The sequence below is a fragment of the Odocoileus virginianus genome, chromosome 9 (genome assembly GCF_023699985.2).
Source record: "Odocoileus virginianus isolate 20LAN1187 ecotype Illinois chromosome 9, Ovbor_1.2, whole genome shotgun sequence".
NCBI lineage: Eukaryota > Metazoa > Chordata > Mammalia > Artiodactyla > Cervidae > Odocoileus > Odocoileus virginianus.
In genome coordinates this window covers 27,109,867-27,123,079 of record NC_069682.1, presented here as the reverse complement: position 1 = coordinate 27,123,079, position 13,213 = coordinate 27,109,867, and positions in this window count along the sequence as shown.

Sequence of the window (13,213 nt, the reverse complement as noted above, 5' to 3'; positions counted from 1 at the left end):
GTGTCAGAATTGTACAAGGGAACCAAACCACAAAAGACAAAGTATAATAATGGTACCCCCAAGCTGAATTCACCTCTTGGTGGGTATTTAACCAAAAGACACAACCAACCCAAAGAGCAAGAGAAAGAGGGATTTATCACTTGCAACGAGTAAGAGAATGGGAGTATTGTTTAGTCACTAAGCAAGGTCTGACTCTTTGTGACCTCATGGACTGCAGCTCACCAGGCTCTTCTGTCCATGGGATTTCCCAGGCAAGAACTCTGGAGTGGGTTGCCATTTCCTTCTCCAGGGAATCTTCCTGACCTAGAGATCGAACCTGTGTCTCCTGCATTAGCAGGCAGATTCTTCACCACTGAGCTACCCTGGAAGCCCAAGGAATGGAGTATGCATACATTTAAAAAATAAGTAACAAACTTGTATAAAAAAATTTTTTAAGTAAGGGGAACACCAGGGATATTTCTTAAAGCTGTGTCTCCCCAAACTGCAAAATGGGGGATGTTTTAAGCTAAGGATGCATACATACTCATGAAGGGGCTTAGGCAGAGAAGAATTCAGCTTTGAATTGGGGCAGACATTGAGAGTCCAGATTCTAGTAGAGTGAAGCTGCAAGGGTCAGCAAAGGTCAGCATCATCAATCCTTAGGCTCTGGTTAATCTGGTAGTTGATTGCTCAAGCTGGAGGTTGGGTCCTGCAAAACAGTTCAAGAATGTCCTTCAGGCTAGTCTTTACCTTTGAAACAGAACTGGGAGTTTTTACAGCTAATTTATTGTCCCCAGTACAGTTCTTTCCCTGGCCTGATAATAACTGTATGTTCTTATCCCTAAAATCGTTAACTACTGAGACCTATTCTTCTGCAAGTCAGGCACTGTGGCCAGGTTTAGGTCACAGAATGGCATAAGCCTACAATGGCCTCTCTTATGCCAAGAAAGCCACATCCAGATCCCTTTCTGCTGGGACCCATTACCCTATCTGCATACAATCATAGCCCCATGAAGGGGTTCTTGTGTATAGACTGTTTTCATTATGCGGGATGGTGAAGGACAGGGAAGCCTGGCATGCTACAATCCATAGGGTCACAAAGAATAGACATGACTGAGTGACTGAAAAACAACAATCTTATTTTATCACAACATCCCTGTCATCTAGCTAAAGCAGCTGATGTGAATCCACCCCGGTATTCAAAGACACAGAAAGGAAGTGTTTTGCCCCAACAGTGAAGACCCAGGATTTCAGCAGAAACCGAGATGCTTCACCCGGAGTGCAGTGTTCTCCCCTCTACCCTCAGATACCTCACAGAGGTAAATTCCAGGGCTGGTCATAGAACTGACGCTGGGTACCTGATGTGTTCAAGCAGGGTTCTAAGCACTTCCTGTGGATCACTGAATCCTCCCCGGAACCTGTGAGATCAGCTCTTCTGTCATTTCACAGAGAGGAAACTAGAGAAGCAGAGAAACTTACCTTATGGACCTGTCAACTGGAAAAAAAAAAATGCATGACTTCAAAGCTGAGAATTGCATTTTATTTGGCAAACATGCTGAGGACTTAAGCCCCAAGGCAGTCTCTTACATCACTCTGAGAGATCCCTCCAAAGAGGTAAGGGAGGAAGGAGTCAAGACATTTAGCAGTTTTTGCAAAAAAAAGAAAAAAACAATCAACAAAAACCAGGTGGACAGACCATCAAAAGATTACTGTTAACTGAAGAAAAACAGACATCTCAAGTTAATGAATTTAGTGCTGGGTTCATTGAAGTCGTTCCTTTGATAAGCACCTTAACACAGATGACACCACCCTTATGGCAGAAAGTGAAGAAGAACTAAAGAGCCTCTTGATGAAAGTGAAAGAGGAGAGTGAAGAAGTTAGCTTAAAACTCAACCTTCAAAAAACTAAGATCATGGCATCTGGTCCCATCACTTGATGGCAAATAGATGGGGAAACAGTGGAAACAGTGAGAGACTTTATTTTCTTGGGCTCCAAAATCACTGCAGATGGTGACTGCAGCCATGAAATTAAAAGACGCTTACTCCTTGTAAGAAAAGCTATGACCAACCTGGACGGCATACTGAAAAGCAGAGACATTACTTTGCCAACAAAGGTCTGTCTAGTCAAAGCTATGGTTTTTCCAGTAGTCATGTATGGATGTGAGAGCTGGACTATAAAGAAAGCTGAGGGCTGAAGAATTGCTGCTTTCGAACTGTGGTGTTGGAGAAGACTCTTGAGAGTCCCTTGGGCTGCAAGGAGATCCAACCAATCAATCCTAAAGGAGATCAGTCCTGGGTGTTCATTGGAAGGACTGATGCTGGAGCTGAAACTCCAATACTTTGACCACTTGATGCAAAGAACTGACTCACTGGAAAAGACTCTGATGCTGGGAAAGATTGAAGGTGGGAGGAGAAGGGGACAACAGAGGATGAGGTAGTTGGATGGCATCACTGACTCGACGAACATGAGTTTGAGTAAGCTCTGAGAGTTGGTGATGGACAGGGAAGCCTTGGGTGCTGCAGCCCATGGGGTCACAAAGAGTCAGACATGACTGAGTGACTGAACTGAACTGAACTCTCTAGGGCCAGTGTCCTGCTTTTCTCAATCCTGAATCCCCTAGGGTGCACATGCAGGGGTGACTGCAGTGGCTAATGGCTTGAGGGCTACAACACCCTTTGTTTATTGATATAGCAGGTGACATTTTTTCACCCACAGACCTATGCTCTCTACCTTTCTGCAATGCTTATGGAATAGTGTTATTATCTTATGGGAACATAAAAATGTTGTTTCCTGGGACTTCCCTGGCAGTCCAGTGATCAAGACTTCACATTCCAGGGCAGGAGGTGCAAGTTTAGTCCCTAGTCAGGCAACTAGGATCCCCCATGCCATGTGGCGTGGCCAGAATTTTAAAAAATTAAAATGTTGTTTCCAAGAATGTCAACAATTTGATAAAGATTATAACATAATTATAAAATTTTTTCAAGAAATATGGTGGTGGTCACTGAAGTCCTAAGGGATCCTATGAGCCTTAGAAAGATAACTTGATACTTACTCCCCAAGTTGGAAGTTTTGGGGTCGTGTGATATGTCACCCCTGGAGGCCAGACAAGGTAGGAAAGTAGCTTAAAATGAGATCAAATGCCCAGCAATAAAAAAAAAAAAAATCCATGTTTGATATCAGGAGACACACAGAAAGTGTATCACACTGATGAATCTAGAACTGCTTGGAAACAGAGAACAACTCAAATCGCATTGGACGATCAATTACATTTTTCCTTCAAAAAGGCCAGAGAGACAGATGCTCAGTTTCCTGAGTGAGAGATAAAGGATGTAGATCATTTCTCAAGTAGCTTTGCCTTTTTCTAGATTGGAAAGTAAAAGAAAGCTGGAGAGAGGCATCTTCAGAGAAGGAGTTTCATGGAGTAAATGTGATTCTTGGCCAGGGAGCACTTGGTGAGTCTCATATGAAAGAGTTGTTTATTAAGTGGTTATCTTATGATACTACAGTTAGCTCATCTCCAGTGGGTACTGGAATGAGACAGTGTATCAACAAATAAATAACCAAATAGTCATCATGAACTGCGATGAAACTTTAATTTATGTGAGCATCAGCTGTCATTTCACATGAACTAGAACTACACTTGGGGGACTTCCCTGGAGATCCATTGGTTAAGACTTTGCCTTCTAATGCAGGAGGTTTGATCCCTTATTGGGGAGCTAAGGTCCTGCATCCCATATGCCTGGTGGCCAAAAAACAAAAACACAAAACAAACAGTATGTAACCAATTCAATAAGAACTTCTTAAATTGTCCACATCCAAAAAAAAAATCTTTAGAACTACAGTTGGTCCTTCTATTAAGAATGCAACACACTGTTTAAACTTAACTTTTTCACTGGGCAAGTAGAATAAAATGTAGACTTTCAGAAAAATCTTGTGGTTGGAAAGCTGATATACTTCCAGAGGCACGTGTACTGAATTAGTGATATGGGCTCAGTTCAGTTCAGTCCCTCAGTTGTGTCCGACTCTGCGACCCCATGGACTACAGCACACAAGGCTTCCCTGTCCATCACCAACTCTCAGAGCTTACTCAAACTCATGTTCATCGAGTCAGTGATGCCATCCAACCACCTCATCCTCTGTCATCCCCTTCTCCTCCAGCCTTCAATCTTTCCCAGCATCAGAGTCTTTTCCAATGAGTCAGTTCTTTGCATCAGGTGGCCAAAGTATTGGAGTTTCAGCTTCAGCATCAGTCCTTCCGATGAATATTCAGGACTGATTTCCTTTAGGATGGACTGGTTGGATCTCCTTGCAGCCCAAGGGACTCTCAAGAGTCTTCTCCAGCACCACAGTTCAAAAGCATCAGTTCTTCAGTGCTCAGCTTTCTTTATAGTCCAGCTCTCACATCCATACATGACTACTGGAAAAACCACAGCTTTGACTAAACAGACCTTTGTTGGCAAAGTAATGTCTCTGCTTTTTAATATGCTGTCCAGGTTGGTCATAGCTTTTCTTCCAAGGAGCAGTGTCTTTTAATTTCATGGCTGGAGTCACCATCTGCAGTGATTTTGGAGCCCAAGAAAATAGTTTCTCACTGTTTTCCCATCTATTTGCCATCAAGTGATGGGACCGGATGCCATCACAGCAGTGGCCACAGGACCGGAAAAGGTCAGTTTTCATTCCAATCCCAAAGAAAGGCAATGCCAGAGAATGCTCAAGCTACCACACAATTGCACTCATCTCACAGGCTAGCACAGTAATGCTCAAAATTCTCCAAGCCAGGCTTTCAACTGTACATGAATTGTGAACTTCCAGATGTTCAAGGTGGATTTAGAAAAGGCAGAGGGACCAGAGATCAAATTGCCAACATCCACCGGATTATTGAAAAAGCAAGAGAGTTGCAGAAAAACATCTACTTCTGCTTTATTGACTATGTTAAAGCCTTTGACTGTGTGGATCACAACAAACTCTGGAAAATTCTAAAAGAGATGGGAATACCAGACCACCTTACCTGCCTCCTGAGAAATCTGTATGCAGGTCAAGAAGCAAACAATTATGGATATGGAACAACAGACTGGTTCCAAATTGGCTAATCAACTAAAATTTTAGTATGCTGAATGTAAAAGAGGAACAGAGGAAATGTAATTTTTCTAAAGAACAGAAACCTCATCTTTCATTCACTTTGTATCCTCAGACTTGCACAGTAGTGTGTATGTGTATAAAGGAGAAGAACATAAGAGCTCAAAAAACACCGGCTAATAAATTATAAAAACAAAGTTACTGAACCATGTAGTGACTCTTGGTGTTTCCTCTACTTATAAAACAAGTTATTTGGCAGATGAAAAACTGTTTGCTCAGTTTTCTCAATCTTTCTTCTTTTCTTTACACCCTTAGACATAAGACCAAAATGACATTTCTCCTCATGTTATTTGAACAGATGTCTTCTATGCCATTTTCTGGCTGATAATTCCTTCTCTGGGAATGATGTCCAATAGAAAAGGTGGAGCCCAATACCCGAATCTCCATAATGGGAGTAGATTGATTGGTCACATTCACAGTGATTGATCCAGATAGGAGCCAATCAGAGTTCTTCTCTAGCTTTTTTAAACTAGAACTGGGAAAGGTAACACTAGTGGTGGAATTGCATATATGAAATTGCAATGTTGCTAAAAGTCATATTCCTTTGATTACCTGAGGCACCCCACTAGCTTTCCAATAAAGTTCCCATTTTGTCTAAGGCAGCTGGTCCACAATGAGAGAGAATAATCCTGACTCACACAAGGAAGAAGTGAGTGAGAGGAGATTCCTTGCTGCCAGAGCTCATGAATATCACTGTCCTTCACATAATTTAATTATTCATCCCCTTCTTTCCATTGCTTAAAATGTCCCAATACCCTTCCTGTAAATTCCTCTTTGTTGTCAACTAGTTTGAGTTTGTTTGTCACCACTATGTCACAGAGTCCAGCATCCTACTAGCCAGACATAGCAGCTGGCTAAAAAACTACATGGAACTTTTCAGGTCCAACCACAGGCAGTTAGAAAGCTTTTCTGTGTAGGGAAGCTGCTTGCCTGCACCAGGGTGTGCACACACACACACACACGCGCGCACACATGCACACACACGCGCATGCGCACACGCACACACACAAACGCACACTCCGGGGGGAAGATGGAACACTGAAGAGACCGGTGTGTTTTCCCATTTAGCCTCTTGGCTTATCTTACAGCTGTGATTAAAGACTTGACCTGATTCCTTTCAGCATTTTGTCTTAATTAAATACCTCAACACCAGGCAGCTCAGCTCTTGAAACAAACTAGTCAGTGAAAATGGGGTATCGATTTGCGTTACCTCATGCAAACACATTATATACAATTTAGACACTTGAAGACTTGCTTTGCTTTGGAAATTAGCTGGAATGCACACTTCTAGAAGCTTTTAGCCTGGCTTTTATAGAAGGATATGAACATTTTTATCAGAAAGTCCTAGATCACTCATGCCCACCCAATCATTACAACCCTAAATCACCACTGTACTGATCACCAGTCACCATGACAAAACAAAGTCTTGTTTTGCTGCATTTTAGATGCTTTCCATTCTATTGATACAAATGAGAATAAAAGATCATTCCTGACTTCCTCTGCTTTAGAATTATAGTGCTTTCCCATTATAGAAACGGAGAAGGCACATAAGAATCATGAATTTTGCGAATGACAATCAAAATCATTTTCTAATTTGGTTCACAGAACATAGTCTCCACCCTTGATACTAAGCAGGAAGTGAGAACAAAGACTCACCAAAGTTAAGATGCAGAAACTGTCTGGTTAACAGAATGAGTTTTTAAATTGATTTATTTGTCTTTTAAATCTTATGTTTGTGTTTTTTTTTTTTTTTTGAAGTATAATTGATTTATAATCTGGTGTTAGTTTCAGGGATACAGCAAAGTGTTTCAGATATATATGTGTGTCTGTGTATTCTTTTTCAAATTCTTTTCCCTTGTAGGTTATTACAAAATATTGAGTATAACTCCCTGTGTTATACTGTAGGTCTTTACTAGTTATCTATCTTATATATAATACAATATATCTGTTAATCCCAAACTTCTAATTTTTCCCATTCCCTTCCCCCTTTGGTAATCATAAGTTTGTTTTCTATGTCATAGGTGCATTTCAGTTTTGTATATAAGTTTAATTGTGGCATTTTTGTATATTCCACATGTGATATGGTATGGTATTTGTCTTTCTCTTTCTGACTTAATTCAGTTAGTATGATCATCTCTAGGTCTATCCATGTTGCTGCAAATGGCATTATTTCATTCTTTTTATGGCTGAGTAGTATTCCATTATATATACATACCACATCTTCTTTATCCATTCATCCATTGATGGACATTTAGGTTGTTTTCATGTCTTGGTTATTGTGAATAGTGCTGAAATAAACACTGGGGTACATGTATCTTTTTGAATTAGAATTTTGTCCAGATATATGCCCAGGAGTAGGATTACAGAATCATATGGTAGCTCTATTTTTAGTTTTTAAGGAAACTCCACACTGTTCTCTATAGTGGCTGCACCAATTTACATTCCCACCAACAGTGTAGGAGGGTTCTTTTTTCTCCTGTGTTGATTTGTTTTGGATTAATTTTAAAAATCTCCCCTTCTTCCCTTTTTTCTTAACTAAGTTTCTTTGTTTCTCTTAAGCTCTACATTTGACCTTGTATACGCCTTGGCAGGTGTACCTATGAATTTGCATAGGGACAAATCCACTTGGGGCTGCCTTTATGATGACATGTTGCCTTAACATGCACCCATGCTATAAACCCAAAGCACAGTAAGTGAACATCCAACCAACTCATCTGACCGATCACAATGTCAATCACAGCTGTCAGTTTAGGAACAGGTGCCTTTTCTGCTGAGACAAAGCCCAGATTGACTTAACTACAATTCACAAATCAAATAGATCAGGGCTAACATGATAAGGTGGAGAAGGCAATGGCAACCCACTCCAGTACTCTTGCCTGGAAAATCCCATGGATGGAGGAGCCTGGTAGGCTACAGTCTATGGGGTCGCTAAGGGTTGGACACGACTTAGCGACTTCACTTTCAATTTTCACCTTCATGCATTGGAGAAGGAAATGGCAACCCACTCCAGTGTTCTTGTCTGGAGAATCCCAGGGATGGGGGACCCTGGTGGGCTTCCGTCTATGGGGTCACACAGAGTCAGACACGACTGAAGTGACTTAGCAGCAGCAGCAGCAGCAACATGATAAGGAGAGCCCAGGGAGGTCCAAGAAAGAATGAGATTTATACTACATTTAAAAAGTCGAGGGAGAGAGTTTTTTGGGAAAAGAGAAGTGGAGACAACAAGAACCAAGGGTAGGATGCTGTCGGTTTACAATCTTATTTACAGAACTCAGTTCTACAGAACTCAGAAATATTTATCTGAATGTTTATTCTTTGTGTATAACACTCCAGATAGATGTACCTAGAAGATATAAAGCTGAACTTAATACCACACTAACATCTTGAATTTTTCAGCAGTACCTGAATTGTTTTAATCAAATTAAAACACTTAATCCTGCCATGCGCAATGACATGGATGAACCTGGAGAACATTATGCTAAATAAGCGAGACAGATACAGAAGAGTACTGCATGATATCACTTAGACATAGAGTCTAAAAAAAATAAAATCAATCTCATAGAAACAGAAGGTAGAAGAGCAGTTGCCAGGGCTGGGGGTTGGGAGAATTAGGAAAAGCTTGGTAAAAGGGTACAAGTTTTCCATTATAAGATGAAAAACTTGGTGACTAGAGTTGATAATGCTGTGTTGTATAGTAATTAGAATTTGCTAAGAGAGTAAAATGTAAACATTCTCACCAAAAAAAAAAAAAAGAGAGAGAGAGATAAATATGTGAGGTGATGCATGTGTTAATTAAATGGTGGGAATCCTTTCATACACAGGAAGTGTCCTTAACTTAATCCTTGGTGACATTAGCTGTCAGATGATGGCATCTCTCATGACTTAGAATCTCTCTGATTTTAGGAATACCATAATAACAATGACTTCTTTTTTCATTTGAGAATAACCTTTGGAATAATTATAAAAATGCCATAGTATGACTCAGAGTTTTTTCTGCCTCTGTCCTCTGAAGCCTGTAACACAGATCCTAAGTCACCACATTCTCAATGAGATTACTCACCCAGTATGATTATCTGTTATCTGCTTTTGATAAAGTCACTCCCGATTGTTTCAATGTCTGGATCTACTGACAAAATCCTTTCATGGCCCTTCTGTCATCTACCTGTTCATACCCTCTGCTTATGAGCAAGACAGAAACAGGGTGACGGCTCTGTCTGACTCCCTCCTTCCAACTGTCACCAGCCCCAATACGAAAAGGTTTTGAGTTGTTTAAAACTGTTGTGAATAGAAAATTCCCATTCTTGCTTCAGGTTGTAGAACTCCTAACCAGTCCATAGAGCCCCAAGTCCTATAGCCCCAGCATTTGCTTCTGTGGAAGATGCTCTAAGCACTTTACTTGTAAAACTGCTGTAGTCCAAGAGGAGCAGATCCTGCCCCTGGCATGCCAGGCTGTCACCCTTGGTTCTCCTGATACAGTTTTGCTGACGAAACATATATTTGGGACACTAACCATGCAAGGAGACAAGATATAAGACTCTGACGTCTGTATATGAAACTCTCCCACCACAAGGATGGTTGAGTTTAGGTTAATTCACACAGAAAAACTAAACAGAAAGAGTAGTATAGATTTCATGTTGAATTGAAGCCTTTGAACTTCAGAAGTCCATATACATATATATATATATATATATAATATATAATTAGTCACTCAGTCATGTCCAACTCTTGTGCAACCCCGTGGACTGTAGCCCACCAAGCTCTTCTGTCCATGGAATTCTCCAGGCAAGAATACTGGAGTGGGTTGCCATTTCCTTCTCCAGGGGATCTTCCCGACCCAGGGATCAAACCTGGGTCTCCCGCATCACAGGTGGATTCTTTACAGGCTGAGCCAGCAGGCATCCTCAAAAGACCCCGGGGATAGTTAATAGATTAAGTGGTACAGTCAGCATGCCTCTCCAAGATTGTAAAGTTGTGAACAGAGCGAGCATCTTTGAAAGATAAATTCTGACTGATGGAGAAAACCATGCCATGGAATAATCGGGAGTGGCTCATCTCTATGTGGAAGCACAGAGGAGGGATGCCTCTTGCTAAATAATATCACAGCTACATGTGGTTCAGAGTTTAGAGACTTCGGGGAGGCCAGGCCGGATTCATCTACAAACTTCAGACTTGACTCTCTTAAGAATGAGTTCGTCTTACAGAAAACAAAGGGGAAACTGAGAGGGGAGGGGTAATTAGGAGTATGGGATTAAGAGACACAAACTACAATATTTAAAATAGATAGGAACTTCCCTGTTGGTCCAGTGGTTAAGATCCCCAGCTTCCACTTCATCAGGCATGGGTTTGGTCCCCAGTGAAGAACCAAGATCTTGCATACTGTGCGGCACAGCCAATAAATAAATAAATGAAAGATAAGCAACTAAGAATTTACTATATGACCCAGGGAACTATACTCAGTATTTTGTAACAGTCTCTAATGGAAAATAATCTGGAAAAAAAATATGTATATACAAAACAAAATCACTCTGAACACATGAAACTAACAAAACATTGTAGATCAACTATTGCTGTTGTTTAGTCACTACATTGTGTCCAACTCTTTGCGGCCCCATGGACTGCAGCATGCCAGGTTTCCCTGTCCTTCACTATCTCCTGGAGTTTGCTCAGACTCATGTCCATTGAGTCACTGATGCCATCTAACCATCTCATCCTCTGTCATCCCCTTCTCCTGCCTTCAATCTTTCCCAGCATCAGGGTTTTTGCAATGAGTCAGCTCTTCGCATCAGGTGGCCAAAGTATTGGAGCTTCAGCTTCAGCATCAGTCCTTCCAATGAGTATTCAGGGTTGATTTCCTTTACGACTGACTGGTTTGACCTCCTTGCTGTCTACTATACTTCAATTTAGAAAGAAAAAGAATGAGTTAGTCTTGCAAAGAATGCTCTGAATGACTCAGAAAGGGAAAGGGCTTTGCCAGAAACTGATACTGTTGTTGCATAGCACAGGTGTGCAGACCTCACAAAGACAATGTCTAGGAACTTTCCCACTCTCTTAGCCCACTTACAAAAGAGTCGTGAGAGTGGGAGCATCTTGGAGGCTTTCTTTAAACAAAACCATGCTGTGAACTCCAGTCCTCTGCCCCTAAGTCCAGGGCCAGGTGCTGAGGAGAGAGAAGACACCTCTAACAGCAAGCAGCCTGGAGTGGCAGGAGGAGGGCACAAACCACAGCCCTCCTGTCTGACCCTGTGCTCTCCATCATGGTGACCCCACCCGGGAAGAAAAGTCCAATGGCAAAACCAGCAGACGTTTTGACTGTTCACAGGACTGAGTTTTCTGATTAATAAATTGAAACTCATTTTGTCACCTAAGAGTTTGTATGCCTTCCCAAGTGGTAAAGAATTGGTAAAGAATCTGCCTGCAATGCAGGAAACCCAGGTTCAATCCCTGGGTTGGGAAGATCCCTGGAGAAGGAAATGGCAGCTCACTCCAGTACTCTTGCCTGGAGAATTCCATTGACAGAGGAGTGGGGCAGGCTATAGTCCATGGGATCTCAAAGAGTCCCACCGACTTGTGACTAAATTTCACTTTTACTTCCAATGGTCTGTAAGACTGATGTTCTTTGAGAGTGACCAGAAATGCCATCAACCTGACAGCTGAGGCCATTTCATTCAAACAACTCGTTAATTTGAAAGCTAGTGTTTAGAAATGGTTGTAGGACTTAAATCAACCAATTCTTCTAAAGTAAAAAATTTTGGCTAAATTAAACTATCTATCCTCCTTTCCCCTTCCCCTTCCATTAACTTTAGAATACAGATACAACTTTTTTTTTTAATCTCCTGCCCCATCCCAACCTTCTAGATTGATACAGAGTCCCTGTTTGAGTTTCCTGAGCCATACAGTAAATTCCCGTTAGCTATCTAGTTTACATATGGTAATATAAGTTTCCATGTTACTCTTCCCATACATCTCACCCTCTCCTTTTAGAACCAGGCTGTTTTATCTCTGTTTGTGTGCCCTACCAGTCCTGCTATGTGGCCTTCTTCTTTAATTCGCTGGTGTGATTACCAATGGACATTTATAGAGACTCAACTCTGATGCTAGGGATAAGCTTTGTTATAAAAGTCACTGCTTGAAAAATACCTGCAGATGGACTAGTGGGGGCAAATAGGCCTGGGTCCCTCTTGTTCAGGCTGAAATGCTCCTCTTCCTCCTTCCCAAAGGAGGAGGTTCACAATCTAACAGTTTTTAACAGACGGACAGACTTGAGTCTGAGGTAGTTGAAAAAGCCAAACTCTTTACTTTAAATCAACAGAGGAAAAGCTTGTAGCAAAGATGAGTAGGGCATGAGGCATGATTCCCTGCTACACACAGGGACACTGACCCCACCTGCACAGATGCTGGTTGCAGTGTAGAGGCAGGCGGCAGAGGAACCAGCCTCCCCATCCTAAATCATTACTTGCAATTTTCCCAGGGCAGAAGCCTAGACAAACGCATAACCATTAAACTAAGGGCTAGGCATAGATAAAATGCAACTAAGAGACTGAAGGAGTATGCTAGGCACGCTCTCTGGCTTCGTTACAAGCCCATGAAGTTGATTCTATTCTTGTTATACTTAAGTAGAACTTGTTTCTTTAACTCTAACCTCATGCTGTGATACTGGACATTTCCTGTTCATCATTCTTTTTGTTGGATCTGATCCTGATAAAGAGATAGTTCTGTGTGACTCACAGTCTTTGACTTCCTACTTCAATTTTTTTTTTAAATTTGGTTGACCCAGGTCATAATGCCTCCATCACTATGAATGGGGAAAATGAAAGAACCCAAAGAAAGCTCTCTCATAAGTGAGCCCAAGGGAATTCAATGGCGGTCCAGTGGTTAAGACATGGACTTTCACTGCTGTGGGCCCGGGTCCCTGGCCAGGGAACTAAGATCCCACAAGCTGAGTGGTGCAGCCAATAAATAAATAAGCACACACACACACACAATAAAAAATAAAGTGTGCAAGTCAATGGTTTAAAAAAAAAAAAGCCCCAGTTGGTCTTATTTCCTTATACCATACATTTGTAACAGCTAAGGGAACAGGCAGAGTGCTTTTACTGAT